Source organism: Desmodus rotundus, chromosome 2 (genome assembly GCF_022682495.2).
Source record: "Desmodus rotundus isolate HL8 chromosome 2, HLdesRot8A.1, whole genome shotgun sequence".
NCBI classification, from domain to species: domain Eukaryota; kingdom Metazoa; phylum Chordata; class Mammalia; order Chiroptera; family Phyllostomidae; genus Desmodus; species Desmodus rotundus.
The window spans coordinates 187650516-187673675 of NC_071388.1; the positions used below are offsets into that span (position 1 = coordinate 187650516).

The 23160-nt window shown below is 38.8% G+C and overlaps 1 protein-coding gene across 23 annotated transcripts in view; it reads left to right on the forward strand.

Moving 5' to 3' along the window:
* Nucleotides 1-1534: 1534 nt before the first annotated feature.
* The window catches only part of MAP2 (microtubule associated protein 2), a 250353-nt gene continuing 228727 nt past the window's right edge, over nt 1535-23160 (forward strand). For all 23 annotated transcript variants that reach the window (XM_045198298.3, XM_024563876.4, XM_045198307.3 and 20 more), the window contains exon 1: nt 1535-1772. The gene's annotated coding sequence lies outside the window, so the exon portion shown is untranslated. The remainder of the gene's footprint in view (nt 1773-23160) is intronic.

The following is a 23160-nucleotide window of genomic DNA, read 5'->3' on the forward strand; positions in this document are numbered from 1 at the left end:
CATGTCCTAACACCTCCTCCTGAGGAGAAGCCCTAACTCCTCCAACCTCCCTGCTACTTGGTTGTGCCCTGATACTTCCTACCTCCCTGAAAGTGTCCCAGCGAAAGGGGATAAAGCTGGGTGGAGGGAAACAACATGCCCAGAGCATGAGGTGTGGTTCTGGAGGCAAGGTTTCAGATCTTGCTGTGGTATAGTCTCTAATCCCATGATTGTGTCTCTTTTTCCATGTGAAAATTGAGGAAATTGGAGCAGATGCCCAAGAAATCAACTCTCCTGTTCAATGGTTCTATGATTCCATGGCTGATCTCAGGGACAAAAACAAATTATTACTGCTGTTTCATTAGCACTGTCGAAGCTGGACAAGCCACACCTCCCCATCTTGGCTAACCATAAAAACAGTACTCAATCTGAAGCAGTTCTAAGTCACACTTCACCTGTATTCCTTACAGTAAAGTGCTATTCTGTCATCTGAACATTCCACGGTAAAGAATCATCTGTTTTCTCAGTTCACTTTCAAGTATTTTTAAGAGATGATTTTCTTAAATGACGACATTTCAAGGTCAACATTTTCTGTGCTCTCTATTGCATTTGTATCACTCTTCATATTTTTCATGTTCTTCCTTGTTATCTAATTATATCACCATAGTAAACATGCCAGAGGGGCAGGGCTGACATTTTATTAAATTTTCATTTGATGCAGGCAGACACTGAGAGTTAGATGAAAGTGAGCTGTCTCTGTATCATACACCTGGATGTCTCTTTGGACTGCAAGGTCCGTGAAGGCAATAATTGTGGTTTTTTTAATTTGTTTTGGGGTTTTTTGTTTGTTTGTTTTGGGGGGAGGTGTTCTCTTTCATTTACAGACGTTTCCATAGTACCTAGAACAAGACCTGATACATAATGGATTACGATTAACATTTGTTGAATGGATAAATAAATGAATGAGTCTGATTAGTGGACAGAATTAGGTCGGGAATTTTCTATACCCTCAGCTATTAGCCTTATAGGTGTTCTCTTCTTTCCTGCTTCCCCAATTTTCTTATGTCGTTTCTGGATGCAACTGTCGTCAGCATTGTGGAGGCAAGGCCAGTGAGCCTTGCCCACAGAGAGGTGGCAGGAGCCTCTGCCCCACAGTGATACAGAAAGGAAAGGAGAGGTGTCTGTGGGGGACTCTAAAGCTGACTTCCCCAAGGACGTGGGTGAAGACAGTCCTCTGGGGGCCTCTGTCCCCAGGGCGCGGGTGTCCCTTTGCTGGTGGTTGTAGAGGGGAAATTCTGTAGAAGGCCGCCCCACCCCCGCCCCACCCAGGACCGCATGTGGCCATGGCTTGGCAGGCGCTGTGAAGCTGCCACCCTCGTGGCTCCCGCAGGGCGGCGGGCTGGCTGCGGCAGGAGGCGTGGCAGCCGCGCTCCCCCTCCCGGACACTGCGGCTGTGGCAGAGTCGGGAGGGACTAGAGGGGGGCGGGCGAGAGGGGCGGGGCGGGGCGGGGCTGGCAGCCTCCAGGAGCGGGCGGCGGGGGCGGCGCTCAGACTGGGCTGGACGCTGGGGCTGCACGGGCTCCGGGACTGGGACGGCGGCGGCAGCAGCAGCAGCATCTTCCTCCCCCTCCTCCTCCTTTTTCTTTTGGTCCCTTCCGCTTCTTTCTTCATCTTTTCCTCGTCCTCTTCCTTCCCCTGCCCCGTCTCCCGCTGCTCTCCTCCGGAGGGCGTTAGGTCCTCCGGGTCGTGAGCTGTGGCAGCGGACGGCGGGTGCATCCAGTGTCAGCGCCCAGGTAAGAGTCGTCCCCGCCTCTGGTTCTATATAAGGCGCCTCTACTGCCTCGTTCCCTGCGTGGAGGGAGCCTCAGACAGGAATAGGGTGGGAGTGGGCAAGGGGGTGTCTCTCCTGCCTTGCCTTGGGAGCCGGCACAGGTTGGCCGAGCTGTCTCTCCCACCTGATGGAGGCTGCAGGCCCGGCCGGTCCAGGTGTCACTATGGAGCAGAGAACCGGCAGCTGTTACCTGGGCGCTTGATTGGCAGAAGAGTGTGCGATCTTGGTAGGTACCACTGCGAAACGCCAGGAAATTTACATCGCGTTAGGATACCTATCTTGAAAGCTAATATTACCTGAGTGTAGAAAAACGAGGAGTGACTTATAAAAAGATAATGGGACGAAAAGGATTTCGAGGTGGAGGATTGTTTTGTCCACCTAGCTGCAGAGAATGCACACAGAGAACTGAGTTAGGCGGCCTGGTCCATTTGAAAGCATTTTCCCCATTATTCTTCTAGAAACAGCTGGAAAGGAAGATTGATAAATATTTATAATTTTAGGAAAATGAGAACTTAATGTCTAGTCGGGTTGCAGGGCGGGACACACACACACAAATGAATCTGGATGAGCTTGAGCATCCACATAGCCTTCCTTTTTAAACTGCTATGGGATGGGTGGAAAGCAGCACCTACAGTACATCTATTCTTTCATTATTATTTTTTTAAAGTCCTTTTTTGGGGCTGTGGTGCAGGGTGCCTTCCTTCCCCAACTTCGTCTTTTGTTTAAGGATGGACATTTAAAGAAAGTGTGTTTTAGAGGAGTGAGGAGGTGTGTGTTTGGGTGGGTGGGTGGGGGTTGTAAAGCATATAGTGTCAGAAAAAAAGTCCTTGCAAACTGGAAACTGATGTTATACTGCCTGTTGTTGGGGCTTCAGGATTTTGTCAGAAAATAAAAAGCTTTCATTAGCAACAAGCCGGTTTGTAATCTGAGGACACAGACTCTTTAAAACTGACTCAGTGTGACATGTTTTTGTTTAAATGCACATACATGCACACACATGCATGTGCTTGTGCACACCACACACATACACATATGTAATACTCTATACATGATATTACAAAAGAGAGTGGACATATAAAAGACAAATTTTTTAAAATTTATCTTTTGGGGTTTGGGAATTATGGTGTAAATGAAATCTGTAATGCAAAACAAAAAATATTGTTGGAGGTATATAAGGTATATAATTTTGAGTGTCAGGCAGAGGGATTGATAACTGTTGGTAAGGAACTAACTTCAGTGCTAAAGGTTATTGCTTATTTAAAAATGATCGCTCTGGGAGAGGCAGTGATGACAAAGTGAAATTGAGGTTTGCAGCCGCAGTGAGGCGGTGGAGAACAAAGCCTTTTATGTGAGCCATATTATGCAAAATGTCCCACACTGGAGCTGCAGGTATGGCCCCGTATGAAGCCTGGCTCTGTCACCCTTTCATTTTACTGTGTGTAATTATAATTTCTTTGGGCAATGAAGTAGATTAAATAAATAAAAGCTCTTTGGAATGCCCAAGAAGATGGTTACATTCTTTAACCTGACTGTGGCACAAAGCACCCCTTTAACGGAGCAATAGGCATCTCTGTATTTTGGTAGAAATCTTTATGAATTTGTAAATCGTGGGTCTCTCAGTCACCCTTCCCACTTCATGCCCGAAAGCATCCTGTCACCAAGGGAAGATGAAAGGCATTTCTTTTCTTTCAGTAAAGAATACTGTATTTGTGTGTGTGTTTTAACATTGATTTCTGGTAATTTTACCTGACTATCATAGGTTTACATCCATACTCATGATTTACATGTTATCAGAGCTATTGTGCCTTTAGGATCGGTGGTACATGGTTTACTTAATTTTAATTTGTCGTATTGCACAGTTAGCTATAATATTTCATTTCTGAAAGTTTTTTTAAACTTCCTAAGTAGAAAATTGCTTACATCTGGCGATTTAAGCAATTTAAAAATTGAGCCTCTTTTTTAAGAAAAATAGTATTTGGATCACATTAATTTTTATTTGCTTTATTTCCTTCCTCTCTTATCCTCCCCACCCCATTTTCTTGTCAAATAACCTGTTTCTCTCTGGTTGCCTGTGCTACTTTAAGCTCCTGGTTATGTCTAGACGACCACAGCAGTGCCAGTGTTCTCTGGAATTTCAAGTTTAGGGTTTGTTCATTCTCTGCAGCAACTCTCTAGGGATGACTTGTTTACAGCACCTTCTCGGGGAGGAGAAAGAGAAAGAATGTGCTGAGAGAGTATGACCCAGTGAAACTGGCACAGCCATTACCTCATCATCGCAGCTACTTCAGATTCATTGAGAGAGCAGGCATCCTCTCAGTGGAAACCAAACACCAGGAGCACACCCATCTCCAGGCAAAAGCCCTACTCTTCCCATAGCAGCCTCTAGGAATGCTGCTCTCCTGAGGTTAAAGGGATATTTTCTCTTTTGTGTATTTCTTTTCAGGGCTCTTGAACTTGGTCAAAAATATACAGCCAAAAATGAAACTTGGCACAGAATCCTGTAAGCCCGAAGGAATAATTTCATTCCTTTACCACGTTTGACTTAAATGAATTTGCAAATTTTTCTAAATATCAGGAGGGAGAAGGAAGAAAAATACTCGTTTGGTGGATTTTTGCATGTTTTCTTAAAATACATATTTTGTGTTGAATTTTAGTAGCAACTAGATAACAGATTGAACTGCTGTGATTTTGAGAACGTTAGTTGCGCAGTTGGACTTTAAAATTAAATGATTATTACAAGTGCTTAGAAGTATACATAAAATATGTAATTATTCATTGATACGCACGTGAGACAGACCAGATGAAACCAACTTGGGTATTTTACTATTCAAGTTGATTACTCTGATTAATGAATTGTTTTAACGCTTAATTTCCTTTTGACAGATTAGGATAAAGGATCTTAAGTAACATTTACAGTAGATGATAACACTACCTCCACCTCAATACTATACTCCTTAATGCTAAAAGTAGCCATTTAGGTAAGTCATTAGCAATTGCATAAATCTGATAACATTCTGAAATAGTCATATACTCTTTTATCTCTGATATGTGCCGTGAGTTGAAGATGGGGTTAAGCTCTTTGAGTCATATCTGATCTCTCAGATATGTTAGTTCTTTTTGCTACTTTAATTCTCTCAAGCTATATGACCTTGTAAGCAAAATTAATTTTTCTAAAAGGCTTATTAACATCACAAAAAGCATAGTAAAAATAGAAATTTACAAAATGAGAGAATTTACCCATAAAGTCAGAAGGGTTTGTTTGTTTTACAAGAAGTAACATTCACTGAGTAGCTGTTGTTTTATAGATACTACGCCCCACCGTGGAAGGGACTGCCCCCAGACGTGGAGATAATGTTTTAGGGCCTCAAAGGGGGCCTTTTATGCATTGCCTAAGTTATATAAATGTCCTAAATTGTGCCCTGGCTGGTGTAGCTGAGTGGATTGAGCTCTGGCCTGCGAAGCAAAAAGTCACCAGTTCAGTTCCCAGTCAGGGCACATGCCTGGGTTGCGGGCCAGCTCCCCTGTTGAGGGCGTGTGAGAGACAGCTGGTCAATGTGTCTCTCACACTTTGATATTTCTCTCCCTCTCTTTCTCCCTCCCTTCCTGTCTCTCCAAAATAAATAAGTAAATAATCAGAAAAATAAAAAATAAAAAAATGTCCTAAGGTATGCCTACCATCTTTATTTTACATTGTACATTTAAATCAGGGAATGATAAACTATAACTTTCTTTGAGTGTGTATGTTCATATACACATATGTAATGCAAGCACCAACCAGCTCTCAAATGCTTCACGTAGCTGTAGAACATGTCATTAAACACTGGCCAGCACATGAAAATTCCAATTCAGAGTATTTTTGAGAAACAACTTTTGATATTCTCAAGGACTTACCAGTCTCAGGAATTGATCCCAGGCGTCAAAATGATTAAAGAACTACAAAGTAAGAAGTGGTACAGAAAGGGCCAAAATCAAGGGAGAGGGTCTGTGGGAAAGTTTTGGGTGGGTGGGTGAGGGTCGTGGGAGATGATGAACAAACGTAAATTCTCAGCTGTTACTAATTGTCCACTTAGGATGGAGATGAGTCTCATCTAAGTGGGTGGAGAGGGAAGACATCTGTTTTGTTTTTCTACCTCAACATAATATTTCGTGCATATCCCTTCCTTGTCATTACTTTGTACCAATAGTCGTAGGTGTTTCCTTGTGAAATTTATTAAGAATGCTTCTTGAAAGCAACTCTGCAGTGAATTAAAATTTTTAAACAGTATGGGTACAACTAGTTAACTTTTAATGAAAAACACTTTGAATCTAATCTTTGAACTTAATTTTTTCCTGTTCAAGAGAGATAATCTTTCCTTTGAGTAGTGGTATTACAGCTGATATTTTTACTTACATATTTTAGTGAAATTCTGTGGAAATTTAGGCAAAATAAGAGCTCAGGATTTCCTCATTCATTTGGTTGTTAAGTTTATATTGTGGACTTTGGGAACATTTAAGTAATTTGTTTTTCATAAAACACACCAGAGTGGGCACATTTCTATATATTTTTGCTTTTTGTTATGTTAATAAGCTTTTTGGTAACGAACTATAGAAATGAGCCCTGAAAGTAGTCTTAGCTTTTTAGAAAAAACAATTTTACTTGTAAGATTACGCAGGCTGACTTATCCCAACGCTTCTTTTCTGTTTTCTTTCGTCCCTCTCACCTTTTTCTTTTCCTTCCTTTGCTCCTTTTTGATTTGTATTGGCAAAAAAGAGAAAAAGTCACTAATCATTAGAAAATGCAACTATAGCCTGCTATTTTTATATGAAATTTATTTTCTATTATATTTATCTCTTGTTTACAATGCAGTTTGATGTTGCCTTCTCCTCCTTCTTAGTTCTCCATCCCTCTCGGTCCTTTCTTTGATCTTGACTTTTAAATCCTCTAGCCTTGAATATTTTTTTTTTTTTGGTATTTCCAGTCTTTGATCATGCTTCCTTTCTCTAGATGGCCTTTCTAAATTCAGGAAGAAATGTTACTATTACCTTGTTTTTTTTTTTAAGTTTATACCCACGTTTAACTCTTGGGTAGGGGTGGCAATGAATAACTATTTGACTTTGATTCTGCTCCAATACTGATTATATTCCAGGTCCTGAGCTAAGGGTAGGGTGAGGTGACTCACCTGTGACTTTCACATGAATATGAAAGAGGGAGGGACTCAATTCTAAAACCATTCCAACCAGCTACGTGCCAGCTACACTACCGAAAGTGGTGAGACTAAACCTGATCCTGGGAACGCTGACAAGGCTTTTGCTCCAGGGCCATTCCTGCGGTTTGGATCTCTTAGGATAGAGGTTTAAACACTTTGGGGATGTGTGCCCAGACTCAAGGTACTTGGAAAGCAAAGGAGCTTTTCTTTTGTTTTGAACTTGAACTGTCCATACTGATGCCTCCAGATTGCATCCGCGTATAAACTTGGCTCTATGTACAAGGGGAATGCAACAAAAATAGCCAGGTTAAAACTTTTTTCTCACTTATAGAATCATGAAATGTTCTCAAAAATAGCTTTTTCCTTTCGTGTATCCCTCAGCTTTAACATTTTTAGCTAAAAGGAACTAAGCTAGAAAAGCTGCGGGCCTCTGTCGGTGCCTGCTTCCTCTTACTTTCCTACTCCGGTCTGTCTTCCTGTTTCTCTGCCTCCTGTGCTCCATCCCTCTGTTGTCGTGGTGCTGGTGTTTTTGTGGGTTTTTTTTTGCTTCTTCCAAGGAGACAGTCAGTTAAATAAGAACTAGACGTTTCCATGGTTACTGTGTTCAGTAGAACTTTACCTGCACCCAGGCAGCTTAGGACTTTGTAGAGTCTTAAGTTGACATGCATTTGAAAGGCATGAAGAGCATCTTGGAGGAAAGAAATTAAGCAGAAACTATGCTTAAATATTTAAAGAGAAACATGTTCCTAGTCAGTGAAAACTGAAACTTTGCCACTATCTAGGGAATGAAGAAGCTTTAATGTCACTTTTCTGTTAGAGGATGTTAGAGATGAGGTTCTGAGGTGTTCATTATGTACTAGACATGTTAGGGACGTATTTAATCACCCATCAGAACGGGAGTACTGTTTTGTCACTGAGCAGATGTAACAGAATTTCTGAAATAGTTGTCATGCACACTTGGGAAAAATGGGCTGTGCGTGTTGTCTTCCCCTGAAGTGTCTTTATTTTGAGCCATAAAATACAGGGGGAAAAAAGCTATCTTAATTGCATCAAAAATCTATACTTATAAAAGCAGATATTTCAAAATCAGATAGTCTATGTTCTTTTTCTTAGATGTGGTTTATTGAATTAGTTAGTCTGAAAATCTAAGTGATCTATAAAGAATTAAAATAATACCTCTTAGTAAATGATGTTCTCATGAAGGTTTCACTCTCTATCTTCCGCCTAAATATCAAGCTAGTGAGCCCTAAGTATTTCTAATATCATGGTCCAGAAATCATTCAATTTTTTATTTAAAAATACTTATTGGGTCCTTACTATACAGCAGAATCTTTTCTGAATGTGTATGATATTGAGATAAACCATATACATTCCTACCCTTGTGGAGCTTATATTCTAGTAGCAGAAGGCAGAAATTCACAAGTAAGCCAATAAATGAATGGACATTTCAGATAGAGAAAATGCTATAAAGAATAGGAAACAAAACCATCCAATAGAGCTTGTCTGGGATAGGATAGGCTGCCATTGGAGACATGAGTAACGGTAAGTAGTCATGCATAGGAATATCCAGGGGAGGAATTTTCAAGCCACAGGGAATAGCAAAAGCAGGATGAAGCCTGGAGTATTTGAGAAACAAATACAAGGCCAATGGCACTGGAGTCTAACAAACACGGTAGCAGGTATAAGGCAGTAGATCAGAGCAGAAGGCAGGTACCAGGCCACATCATTACTCTTGACCATGGTAAGGGGCTTTACTCTTATTTGACTTGCAGTGTATTCTGATTTTTCTAGCAGGAGGAGAACTTTTATGAAAATCTCATAAAGGCTTTGAAAGATTAATTATATCTTCTAAATCCCTGTAGTTATATCTGTATCTTATTCACTAAAATGTTAAATCACAAGAGAGAAATGATTTAGAAAATCAGAAGTCAGTGATGTAAGTTTAGATTTTTGTTAACTTGATTGGAACACAGACAACCTGAAGTGTGTCGTTTTCTTTAGATAATGGAAAATTACATGTCTAGGTAATTTTAACCCCTCGTAGCCTTTTTGTATCTGAAACTAAGTTTTTTTCTTTAAAAAAATCTGAACAGAAAAGTACAAATCTTTGAGAAAAGTATTCACAGGCATCATTCCAGTTTCAAAATGAATGTGTTCTTTGGCTCTTTCCCTACAACAGCTTCAGTTGTAAACAAGGCCAGGTGCCAAGCAACAACCAACAAGGTACTGACATGTACAAATACATGACCTAACAGAGTAACGTGTATGTGTTTCTTAGAGGCAGTGGCCTACATCTCCTGAGAAATTAGCAAGTGAGCCTATCCAATCTCCTGATGATCTTGAAAGAATAGTATGTCCTATAAGTGCCATGCAGATTCAGTGGAGGGAGCTGTATCTCCATGTGCAGAAGCTAAAGATTTCACTGGGAAGCAGGACATGGAGGAGGCTGCATGAGTGGCTGCATTTGGAAAAGCGCCCAGTTAGGACAATAACAAGAGCAAAAGCACTGAGCTGACCCTGAGCAGGGCATACCAGATGGCTTGCAAAGGACGATTTCTTTTGGAGAAGAGTGGGATGAATGGATGGGCTTGTATTTCCAGAGGTCCTTCAATACCAGGATTAGTAGTTTAGGTCTTATCATAAGTCCATTGCTGTCAGTGAAGGGCTTTGACCCAGGGAGTGGCATGAGGAATGGGGTGACAAATTTGTAAGACCAACTTGAGAGGCCCTAGCGGCAGGTCTAGAATTTCTGCATATGGTGTGGCGTAGAGACATCAACCTTTTTAGGGTAAGAGAGTAAGGTTCTGTTTGGGAGCTGTGGTTGCAGGCGTTTTCACAAACAATCCAGAAAATATCAATACTGAAGAATGGAGGTGGGAACATTGATAGAGATGGTTGAGTGAGGAATTCCTACCCTGACATCTTTAGGAAGACAGACTTGAGAGAGCCAAGGGTTAGAATCCATGAAGAACTGCAGTGAGTGAGTAGTGTGAGTTCCTATTGGGGTTATGTCATGTGCATGCAAAATAAGTATTTCTAAAAGGACATTGGCTTTGGAGGACAAAGCAAAGGCATAAGGATGAATTTTAGTTCAACTTCTCTGATTGCTAGGCCATATTGGAAATATACTACACGACTTCACAAATTAATTTTGTAAACAGCTATTGAAAGTCAATGTGTGTGTATATCTAAGTAAATGCAGATTTTCTTGAAAAATATTACAAACACATTTTTGTCAGATATGTATTTGATTTTAAATATTTGCATTCTAAACATGTTTAATATCTTTATAACTAATATCTTATGGCAGGGGTTGGCAAGCCATACTGTAGGGGGCCAGACAGAAAATTTTTTTAGGCTTTGCGGGCTATATACAGTCTCTCACAATTACTCACTTCTGCTCTTGTAGCAAGAACACAGCCATAAACAATGTGTAAACAAGTGGGTATTGCAGTGTTCCAATAAAACTTTATTTACAAAACCCGGTGACAAGCCCATTGGATCTATGGACTATAGTTTGGCAACACCTGCCACATATTGTCATGGTTGAACATGAGTCTAGAAAATGTCTTTTAAATGATGATAACCATACTTTCAAGAGGTCATAAGCACATGAAGACTATGTAAGGACAAGTGTTATATATATTTCCCTTTAAGACGACCTATGCAAGGACTCTAGATCTTTCTCACGTCAGAGCGTATTAGAAACCGAAGACCTTGCCTTAAACCACTGGCTTGGTCTTACCATGGAGGCACTGAGTGTGTTTTAATTTTTTTCTTGGCCTCTAGTAACCTCAGAATAAAATCATATCCCACTTTAAGTAACTGTGCAGAACCTGTGGTACTTACCTCACACACTGACTTTTTCACACTTTATTTTCTTAAGATTTGTCTTTGTCCTGTGCTTTTTTTAGAACAAGGTAGTCTGTAAATAAATCTGAATTTTATATTTTCATTAGAGACACACTTTTAATTAAAGTCCGTGATAGGAGAATTCCTATTTTCCAGGAGTAAAGAGGGTGGGCAGTTCGGCCATGTTCTGCTGTAAATTAGGACAGATGGACTTGCTTTGGTTATTGTTTCCGCAGCTGAAATTCTTTTCTCAGGAATAAACTGTACCTTTTGTGTGAATAGGCTGCTAGAGAACACTTATTAGGTCTATTACCCTCATCCTTAAGAAAATCACATGGGTTCTTTGCTTCTGAACTTTTCTCTGTGGTGGTTGTCACAAACACCTTTCAAACAATTTTCCACCCCTCAGGACCTCAGTAGTCTGGTTAGAAACTGCTAAAACCCAAATGTTTTGTCTTTTATGAACACATGACCATGGGAATATTTTGAGGATTAGAATTCAGATATTTCAACACTGTTCTCTTTCTCTTCAGAATACTACATGAGGTTTTCTCACTGCAAAGTGAAATCTGGTATTCATGGTGTATGAATTATGAGTTTTGAGGGGTTTTTAAATATATACTCTTCATGTACTTTTGCCTTCTGATTTTAATATCAGGTCTTGTTAATGCATTGGAATTAAATAGTTGGACTGATTCTGACTCTCATTAAATGAATTTGAGAGTATTAATTTGACCTTATAGGAACGGTACAAAGGACAAGAGAGCTCTTCGGGTGTCCATTAGCCTGAGAAATGTTACCAATTCACTATGACGTGGTAACGATTTTTATCATAATCAAGGGAGTGGCATGGGAAATGGCAATGTTCTTCTTTAAAAGGTAGGAAAAATAGAGAGAAGAATACCGTACAAGAAAAAAATAAGTTAGAGAGCCCCGATAGTTAGATAATTAGAGCTTTATTCCACTTTATCAGTGCTTGTGTTTTAGATTACCAGTTGTTTCACCGAAATCGTTTTGTATGGTTTAGCGTCCTAGAAAATTGGGAATGGTAAGCGGTGTTTTGGTCAGACTAGAGCATAGACAAAATAGGGGGTGATAGGCCTTCAAAACATGTAGAGAAGGTTTCAGTAGCTATCGTTGCTCAGGTACAGGCACAGGGATCGTAATGGGCATGAGTAAGTACTAATTTTATTTTAGTGGAATATACCAAGTATCGCACGTATGAGCAAGAGAGGCTAAATGGTATTACATTAGTCATGGTGAAAAGATGGCATCATATTTTCTTAAAGCACGTTCGATTTGAATTTCCCATGGCAAAAAAATCACATTTTATCATAGATATCAGCTGTTCAGGAAAGCAGGTTTGAAAAGAAGGATGTAAATTAAGTATGCGCATTTAACTTTGAGAACATCCTCTTTATTATCTTAAAATAACTATTTCAAGGTTACAATTGCCTGGCATTTCGGTATTATGTGGAGTTATTTTTCATGTACAAAAGATTGAGGAAATTGAAGGAAAGATATTGAACACCTGCAATTGCCTCTCCCCAGTTACTATGCACCTCAGGGGTCCTCAGGCCGGCAGAGAAAGTGTTTGTGCGGAACCTACTTCCATCGGTGAGCTGAGGAGCCCTGGTCGAGACCAGGGCACGTCTGGAATTGCGCCTGCTCGGAAAGGTGCTGTTGTCCCAGGCAGCGTGGCACTTATTCAGGCTGTTTCTGGACTTAGTCAGAGACCTTCAAGTGCAGTGAAAACTAACCTTATGGTCACGCAGCTGTCTGCTCAGAGAGCCATAAATCTCTGGTTGGATTTACTGTTATACAGCATCTTCATAAAATTTACGTGTGCATGTATCCACCAGACAGGATGCAGTTACCACAGAAGCGGCATTTCAAATTTGACATAACTATGATATACAATTAGTTATGAATGACAGAACAGAAATGGACCCCTTTTTGGAAAAACCTGTACTGACTCTGATGAGAAATTCATTTGACACTTAAATGTAATTTACTGAGTTTTACTCTTGCACTACTTAAGTTGATAAAATTCAAAAGTTAAACATTTGAAATCGTACATGAACATTATGATGAGTCATCACGGAAGGTCTGTAAGTTTCTTCTCCATTTCTGAGGTTAGAGAGGAAGAAATGGAGAAGAGAGGGCAATCAGAGTGCGGTCACTTTGTATAACTGCAACTTTACTTTGTGTTGCCATTTCTGCAAGCCCATGTCATCGCTGCTCTGTGTTGTCATGTGTAAGACATGACACATGGTGACCTAATTCCACAACTACCTGTGATTGCTGAAGTCCACATTCATTCAAACAAGACTCCGTGCGTGTGTGTGTGTGTGTGTGTGTGTGAGTGCCTAGGATTTACAAAAGGAAACTTGTCTATACAGACTCATAAAGGACACACCAAAAAATAAAAAATCTATGACCTCCTTGGCCTTTATTTTATTATCTTTAAGATGAAGATAGTTGCCAAAAGATCTCACAAATACTTTGTTTTGTTTTGAATCTAAGAATCCGGAAGTTAGATTAGAGCTGTCTTTGGATGATTTATTTTCTCTTAGGAAAAGAAAGAGTAACTAAAATGCTCTCCATGCCACAATTGTAGTTCCCTAGAAAAAGGCAACACTGACGGATGTAAACAGGTGTAAACATATGTTATCTATGGGTCATGTCGGCCCTTCTTAAACAGCTTGAAATAAAGTAACTAGCCCTTCTGGATATAAAGCTGAACAATTCACAAAATTTTAGGGCAATGCTAAGTCACCTCAGTAGACAAGGGAAGTGCCCTGAATGTATTTGAAAGAGGATGTAAATGAGAATGATATCTTTCAGACTCATTTATTTTATTATTTATTATAGCCTACACAATAACTTTATCATGATCAATAAAAACTATTCCATTACACTGTGTTTAGATTTATCTGTCTATATCATTGTATGTAAGCAGTATACATTTTCATAGAATAGTTTACATTTTAAATAGATACCTTTGAAAAATTCAGTAGTCTCATTTTTAAAGTAGAGACCATGATACTTTAGTTACCATATAATTTTTATTTGCTTGCTTTACAGTATCCATAAGATGCACTGATCGCCAAAAGTTATGTGGATGAAGGGAGGGCCGATAAATATTTTTTGAGTGAATGGATGGTTTTAGAGAAACTAATTTAGTCTCCCACAATTTAATAAGACTTGTCTGGGCTTACAGAAATACCAAAAAGTGATGATTTGGGAGGTTGTGGTGGTAAGATCTGAAGGAATCAGAAACATCCCTTTCTCTATTAAAAATAAATAAACAAATCCTATTTGTCTAAAATACCCAATCTTTGTCTTTGTTTACAACATAGAAAGCTTTATTACTCATATACTACTCTCTTTTTGAGGCATTGAGAAAGTCATATGACCGTCTGCGTCTCAGTTTCCTAATTTACAACATGAGGGGATATATTCAATCACCTCCAAGGCTGCCTCACTTTCTATTGTTCACTGGAACTGCATTGCATTAACTCACATTTACACAAATCAGTTTGTCAACGTTAGCTAGCTGTTCACCCAGCAGAGATTTCGGTGATTGGAATGCTGAATGGATACGTTTGTTTTCTCGTATCTGGAATTAGGAGGCACCATTCAGAGAAACAATTCTATCTTTGTGAACACACCTATTTTATCTTGAGCAAATGTTTGTTAAGAAGCAGTTACGAGCCACCTACTGTGAGAGCCATGGTAACAGGAAGAAAAAAAATAGGATTTGACCTTACTCTCCAGTAGCTTGTTTTGGAATTGGGGAAGACGGCTGTCTCACATCTTTTAAATGACTAAACGTGCTGTACTTGAACACTTTTATCACTAATTTACCTGTATAAAAGTACTTGGGGGAGGAAACACATAGGTGAATGCCTTAGTAAAAACCCAAGTCACAGTATGGTTCTGGGTTAAAACGAGTGATACAAATAATCAGAGCTGTTGGGAAGGTAAGACTGAGGTAGGGCTTCGGGGAAACCTGGATGTGAATCTACACACTTGGAAGATTCTTGCCCTTCGTGTAGCTGGTGTGGATTCTAAAAAGGAAAAAGAGCTGTTTTTGAAAACAATATTTTGCAATAGAAAGGCAGTAAAATATTGTATTCACTAATATGTGGGATATCATGCTTTCTTTATAAGTCTTAAAACAATCTATCAGTTTTGTGGATAAAATACTTCTTATAAATCATTTAAATTTTGTTAATTGCAGATCTACACATATTCTTTTAAATGATTTGAGAACACCTTTCATGTAAGATCTTTGGAGGACAGGAGGCTTTGGAAAGCAAGGGAAGAAGAAAGAGGTGTGCTCAAAGTATCTATTGTGTCATTCCTCAAAGCAGAGGCCAGCTGTTTGGGAAGCAGAATGAAAATGTAAATTATCAAAAGGGAACAATGAGAGTTTTCTCTTTTCAGACAATGACCAGTGCAATCACATAAGAACAGTGTCTGGGAAGATTTTCGACTGTGCATAAGTCGTGAATGATGAACTGAGAGGCTGTGAGGGAAGTGACTTACAAGAACTAAGGGGACACAGCCCATGGGTTGTCTAGTGCTCTGGACAATCGAGGAGCAGACCTTCAGTTCTGCTGGGACTGACTGCAAATCACAAGATCACCGTGCGTGGTGCTTAGGAAGTCACTGCCTCGGTGGCATAGCAGGCCTGTAAATTGAGCTACAGGGCTGGCATGAGTTGCATTTCAATTCATGTGGTTTTATGAATCAAGACGGAGGTCTCTGAATATAATGCAGAGTCAGTGGGAACAAAATAGACACATGGGAACAAAACAGAAAGATTATGCATGAGCTTGGCTAGGGTTTTTTACGTTAACCCTAGGACAAAAGTTCACAATAGCTTTTAAATCCAAGGGTTTACACAAATAAATTAGTTTTTATATTTTTGTTTACATTTAAGTGCTTCAGAAAAACTCCAAAGGGCTACAGGTAACCCATATCGGTTTGAATGTCATTTGAAATGACCTGCTAATCTTAATATTTAATGTCAATCAGACATCAAGTTTCTGTAATAAAAAATCAAATACCAACAAGGAAATAAAACTGTATATACTAATGTCTATGTGTATGTTCTTCCATCTCTACTTTCATTGAGTCGGTTCTTCTCCTTTTGTCTGAAACAACAGTCTTTTCTCAATACGTGCAGTCTTTATAAGAACTCGAGTGATATTTCTAAACTATGCATCTGGTTCACTCTTCTGTTCAAAATCCTTTCTTCTTGGACTTGTTAACATAGCCTAGAAAGCCATGGGAATCTGTAAATATGCTGTCTCTTCAATCTTATTTTCTTCCACTCCCTGTCTGTATTTTTGGCCTCCCTCGGAACTACGAAACTTCTGTAATTCTCTGCCCGTTTGCTCTGTTCTTCCCACTGTAGGTTTTTTCCCCATGATGAACTGCTTTTCATTTTTAAAAACCAGATCAGCTTTTGAATTTCTCTTTCTCTCTGATGTTTATGCTTCTTGAAGGAAGGAGGTAGCCTATTCATCTTTGCAAATCCTGTACCTAGCAGAGTGCCAGGCATATACTACACACTCAGTAATCATTTGGGGAACTGAACAATGTGTTATGGTTCTCTTTCGCTTTTACTATTGATTACTTTGATTAAATGGGTGCATTTCTACTACATTGGGTTTCTACCCAGGGAGCTAATTTTAGTCAAATACTTTGGATAACCAAGTATTTTTTTATCATGCTCCCAATCTCTTCACCATCCACTCCCAAACAGCAGTGGCCTCCTGTTCTGCCCTACCTTGGGCAAACTAAAGCCCCGAGTCTCATTTCCTTCACCGCAGGTAGTTCCTGTCTCAGCAGGTTCTTGGGAGAGTCACCCACCGTAGCTTCTGTGGAAGTGGTGCACAGGGCCAGGCACAGCATCGGAGCTCCGTGAGTATCCAGTCATTTCCAGAGAAAATGAAGACTCATGACATTTCCTAAATTGTTGCATCACTGCTATTCAGAAATAAAGGAAATAAGTCTTTCTTGAGGGTTAAAATATGAAACGTATATGTCTTTCACATTCAGTATTTCTTGTCTTTTCTCAAGGCTTAATTATATCGCTCAGTCTCATTGAATGAGAAAATTGATCATGTATTGCTAAATAATATATAGTGAACACTTGGCAATACTAATTTAGTGTCTTATAATTAAAAGTCTTGGATTACATCTCATGGAGCTGTCAGGTCAAATATAAACATACATCCCAATTAAACCCCGCCAGTTAGAATTGTGTATTGGGAAGCAGAGCTGTTGGTCTAAAATTAGAACTTGAACTGGGTCGATACTTTAATCAGGATCTTAAGGTTTTGGTTGCAGCTTAATAAAATTAAAATTGTTAAAGGGAAAATAAAAAAAGCATAATTCAAATTCTATTACAGTAACTTCTACAGAGGTATGCAATTTATTTAACCTGGAGTTTAATTATAATGAATTTTTTTCAAATTGAGTCATCATTGAGACTTAGTTTGCGATTCAAATATCCTTTGAAGAAATGTGAAAAACAGTTTCTGCGTTAAAATTTTTTGATTGGGAACAATTTTTAAAATAGCATACATTTAATTTAAAAATTTTATAAAATGTCACACTTTCAAAAGTGTTTGGTTATTATGTTTTAAAAAGCATAAACCAAGCTGCTGTGAAGATGGATGGAGTATCAGCATTACTCTGAAGAAGATGTGCTTAATCATTTTCCTTTGAATGCAGTATTGTTTTTGCCTGATTCCGTCATCAGCAAATTTTCCAAGAACTATATGGCTTTAAAGCCTTTGGAATTATATAATAGTATTTAGAGATCATTAAGATTTGAGGTTTTAGTCTTTGACAATATTGAGATTGTGTTACCTAGTTGGTAGTCTCTAGTTAGCTAGACTTAAAAATGGCTCCCATATTCAAGAAATTTTAAAAATTACTAATAAAACACAATTTTATTCTACCATATCTCATGGTCAGTCAGGACACTAATATCATTGTTGTTTATAAGCTTTCACGGGAGAGATTTATATTCACACTTTATTTATTTATTTGTTTTGCATGTAGTTTCTTATTGTTCATGTACAGTTGTCTCCATTTTCCCACCACCACTTCCCCCCCCTCCCCCCCACCTCCCACTCTCAATCTTACCCCCTTTGGCTTTGTCCCTGGGTCCTTTATACATGTTCCTTGATGACCCTTCCCCTTCTTTCCTCTGCTATCCCCCTCCTACCTCCCCTCTGGTTACTGCTATTTTGTTCTTTATTTTAATGTCTCTGGTTATATTTTGCTTGCTCGTTTGATTTGTTGATCAGGTGAAAGACAAATACCACATGATCTCACCTAGAAGTGGAACCCAACCACACCTTATTTTTGAAAACTGATTTGGAGATGCACGCTATAAATTTCTGCTTAGGCAATGGAGATACTGGTGTCCCATGAAATTAAACACTACATCATAATCATTGCTTAGAATAGATTGACAGGGTGTGGTTTCTTTCAGTGTTTGGGTTTTCTTAAAACCTTAAAGCTATGTGGCACAGGTTTTTCAGCACAGAAACTGTGACACATTTAAAACATGTAGCAAAATGTGGGTGGAGCCAAGAGGAAATTGGTGCTCTTGTTTCTTAACGAAAAGCAAAAATTTCTCAGAACAAAAAATTCTGCTGGGTACATAGTCCACATTAAGACAGCAGGATGTCATTTTATGTAACATCTTAACTGATGATTTACAAAATATGATGAAGAAAATCATGTTCTTCCAACAGGACTAAACTTGGGAATAACAATTAGCTTTGGCAAACCATTCAGCCACCCACATCTCCCACGAAAATTACTCATAACAGCAATTTTGCATTGAGGTATTAAGCAGCATGTTTCAATAATATGTGGGCTTAAATTCAACAAGGAAACTCAACAGTGCTTTTCTTTTTTGTCTATAGACTGTAAAACACACTGTAAACTAAGTGAACAAAAGCCACATGCTTTTTTGACAATCATAACCAAGTACCTGTGCCTCCTGCACATTACAAAATGTCATTAAAAGAAAATCAGCATTCCATCACGCTATTCATCTGCAAGATGCCAAACAACCAAATAATAGAAAATATTTGGATTTGTGCAGAATTGTTTAAAATTGTTCAATTTAATGCTGTAATATAGCTATAAGCTTGGCACGGTTTTAGAAAAAGTACTTAAGAAAAGTGTCACTTTTTTATAGTTACTCACTTTTTATTAACATAGTTATATATTCATTGATTAACAAACCTCAAATACAAAAGTTAAGGAATTCAGCAAGGCACAAACTTGCAACAAAGAAGTTTGAGAGAAATAAAAGCTCAGGATGTTCCAGAGTGCCTCCTCCAACAACAGAATTCTGCTTTCTTAACAAGAACCAATAATATGTATCTAATGCCTGCAAGGCTCTGATCTCAGGGAGGGAGGGACCTGTGACCATGCCAGGAATGGCCTGGCCAATCACAGCACTCCACCTATGGAGCCAGTCTTTCCGTAAACAGTATGTGTTGAATGGTAAAAGAAAAATGTCTCTTTGAACTGGTGAACCCCAAAAGTTTTATAAAGCTGGAGCAGTTGACAATTATTTATGTTTCCCACCATATGGAAAAACTTGTCTTATAATGAAGGCAACATAGATAAAAGCAGAAGCAAGATATAGAGGAGTCAGCTATCCCAGCACTTTCTATAAGTCAATAGATTCCATTTTTGTTCGAGAGAGTGTAAGTTGGGTTTATGTCACCTGCACGCACAAAGCCCTGTTAAATGCACACACACACAAAAAGTACAGATGAAGAAATTTTGTGTCACTTATACATGCCATTCGAAAATTTACTTGCATCAAACTTCCAAGCATCAAAGTCAATTAAATTTCCATCAATTGATCATAATCATGCCATGCTTTAGTTTGTTTCATATTTGAGCCATTATTTCGTGTACAGATTTTGTTTCTCCTGGAGTTTCTAATTGCACTTTTTCTTCCTATGTACAAAAAATCCTATGTATTCTTCACTGTATCGTTAAATCCCTCAGGCTCATTACCGAGTGTTGAATGCATTAGCATAATTTCTAAGTCCAGAGTAAGCACAAATGTCCACTCTGAATGACCTATATACCTTCTCAGGCTAATCACCCAATTTCATTAAAGACTATTTCTTAGGCTGCAGTCTGGGTGCATTCACAGGAGTAGAGGGGGATAGAAGAGCCAATTATCATGGCCCTACTTTACACAGTTCTTCAAGCTCTAACTTCATTTTCTGCTCCTCTTCCCCTTCCAATTATCTATATCTACCAATGCAGGGAGACTCAACAGAAAAACTGCCTCATTCATTTTAAACAATAGTAAATGTTAATTATTCTGCCATGTTGTAATACAGTAATGCCTTTAAAATCTATGGAGTTTTATAGGACTTTTACAATAATAACCTCAAACCATGATGCTTTTTCAGTTATTATGTCTGTTTTTCCTATATAAGGAAACTAGAAAATTTTACTGAAGGATATAAAAGTATATTTGAATAAATGAGAGCCATTCCAGGTACCTGAATGGGAATATTCAACATTGTAAAGGTGTAATTTATCCCAAATTATTTACGTAATACAAGTTATTGAAGGAGGTCATCAACAAGACATGACCTCCAGCTGATCTACAAGCTAGACCCTGGCAATCAGAGGCTTCTCACCCCTTCCTTGTCCTTAGAATGCACGTCCTGTCAATCATTCCCACAGTGGGAGCCATTTTCAAGGCTGTAGCCCTGGAAGAGTGAGTTGTGTGCGGCTATCTGCACTAAATACGTGACTGAATTCAGTAACGGCTTCTACAAGCATTACTTTAAAGATTTGGCGGGCAGTTGTGGAGATCTATTCACTTTATGGCTTCACAAAACAAGCCTTGTAATTATGTTCCCTTGCTTATTGAACCTCCAACCTATTGATCTTGAATCATCTTCCTCTTTCTTAGGTCTCTTCATCCCTTCCAGGTACAAGGGCCAGTTTGCAAACTGACAGTGGGTGAGCCAGCCAGGAGATCGATGGAACGGGCCTTGGGAAAGAGCCATCACTGGGAAAAATCCCTAGTTGACCATTGACTTCTTTGTGGGGAGAGGTAGCCAGTATGTCAGATGCTTGTGAACTGCCATATGAGTCTGGGGATTCCTCAAAAATGTCAGCTGCTTAAAGGTGTTTGAGAAACTGAATGTAGCACATTATGGCAAAGAAAGGAAAGGAATGCCCAACTAGAGGCTGTAGCTCAAGTTAGAAAGTTGGATGAAGAGCTGAAGTTAGAGGAGGATATGCAGTTGTCTACTACTCTGCCAGCTCCAGGGCTGGTAAAAAAAAAAAAAAAAAAAAAGGAAAGGAAACTTGAGTAGATTGCTGAGTGTGGTCGTGACATACCATGCCTGGTTTCTTTAGATTTATGTAGGCCTTTAGTCAATGGTTTTGCTGTAGTTGTGTCCAAGGATCTGTCTTGGATTTTTTTCCTCCTATGACTTAGCTTTAATGTTTCATTGTATATTTTATCCTTTTTATTGAAAAATAAAGATCCCAAGAATAGCTTGGACATATTTACCTGTCTTGCCACCACCAACAACCTGTTTTATTTTTAAAATAGAGTTACTACATTATTTTTTTGGTAATGTTGGATATTTAATGAATAAGAATGGAACACTCTAAATTTACAATGGGAAGTTTTTGATGTAGACTGTCAACCTAGAACTACCTAGACATGAATGAACCAAGGTAAACAATTTTATAATAACAACAAAAGCATCTAAAATTACACTTTTAGAATGGGCAGGAGGGAGAGGAGTTTCCAGCTGTTTTATCTCTCCACCCAAGTTTGAATAAACACACCTTGGTTTTCTCCAATCATGGGAATTGTTTTTTTGTTTGTTTGTTTGTGGAACCAGTACCAAAGAGATTCACACAGCTTGCCAATTCACACCATCCTGCTGCTCTAGGTCAGTAAATTCTGCAGGATTTGAAGCCTTTGGCCCTCCGTTGAGATTTAATTAGTCCATGCCAAGTTCAAATACAGAGAGCTGTATTCATTTTACAAGACTTCAGAGTGTCAGTTGGATAGCAGATATTTTTTCAGATGTTACCTATCTAGGTACTTCTACGTACTTTAAGCATTTTAAGGCTACTTAGGGGGTCCTTTAAGGCCAACAATTTCCACCCCTGCCAAAGCTCCAGCTTGCTACTACTCACATCTTGCTTTCCCTTCATGGAAGTAATGTCTAGGTAAATCACTGTAGAAATGCAGTGGGACACCAGGGGAACTGCCTGGCTTCTTCTCCCAGACCTGAGTTCTACATGGACCTGGACAGTGGCCATTCTTGGTAATATGTGGCATTTGACATATACACCAAGTGAAGGTTCTAGTGTCCATTTACATATTAAATACTAGGAACATTTCATTTTTATTTTTTCTACTTAGGAAAAATTATAAATAGATTTTTTAACATTAACTTCCTTTACTGTAATGGAAACCACACATTTTTACTGTATCAGTTAGTACTTAAATATTTAAAACTTTTTATTTGTTCAAGTATATTTATATGTTTTTCAGAACATCTGTAATAAAGATGAAGTTCATGTGTTTTACCTCTGTATCCTACAGATCTTCCAAGAGCATCTTGTAAATAGTTAATGCTCAACTATTTGATTAAGGACTATAGAAAATTGGAAAGTCCTATTGCTCTATGATTTTTTTGATTCATTACAATGATTTAAAAATTAGAATATAATAGGTATCACCTCAATGTAGCTTATTAAAATGGGCAGTGTAAGTCACATGAAAAGTATTTGAATTGTATTGCAAACTGTAGGCTACTATATAATAGCTGTAATTATTAGAATTTCTAAGTTTTTCTCTTGTCAGCCTTCTTTTTTTTTCAAAGCTATTAGCAAACTGAGTTTTACCTTGCATTTCCTCTACTGAGTATGTAAGACAATATTCACTGGACTGGTAACCTAAGGGGTATAATTCAAATCCATATAATTTGAATCTGAACAGTTGAGTTACTTATTCACTGATACTGCCATAGGATAGCCTTTGGTACTGAAGGTTCTTTCAAATGAAGTTGGACCATGTTAAAGGGACAAATGTTTATAAAAGAGTCTTCATTTACTTCTCATTTCCATTGACCTTCCTCATTCCTGGTGATGGAGGAGAGTGTGACCCATAGGATCTGCTCCATCAGATTCTTCTTCCCTCTGGCTTCCTGTTGGACTCAGCCAGTGGTAAGCAAGAATAGGTGAGGAGCAGATGGGAAA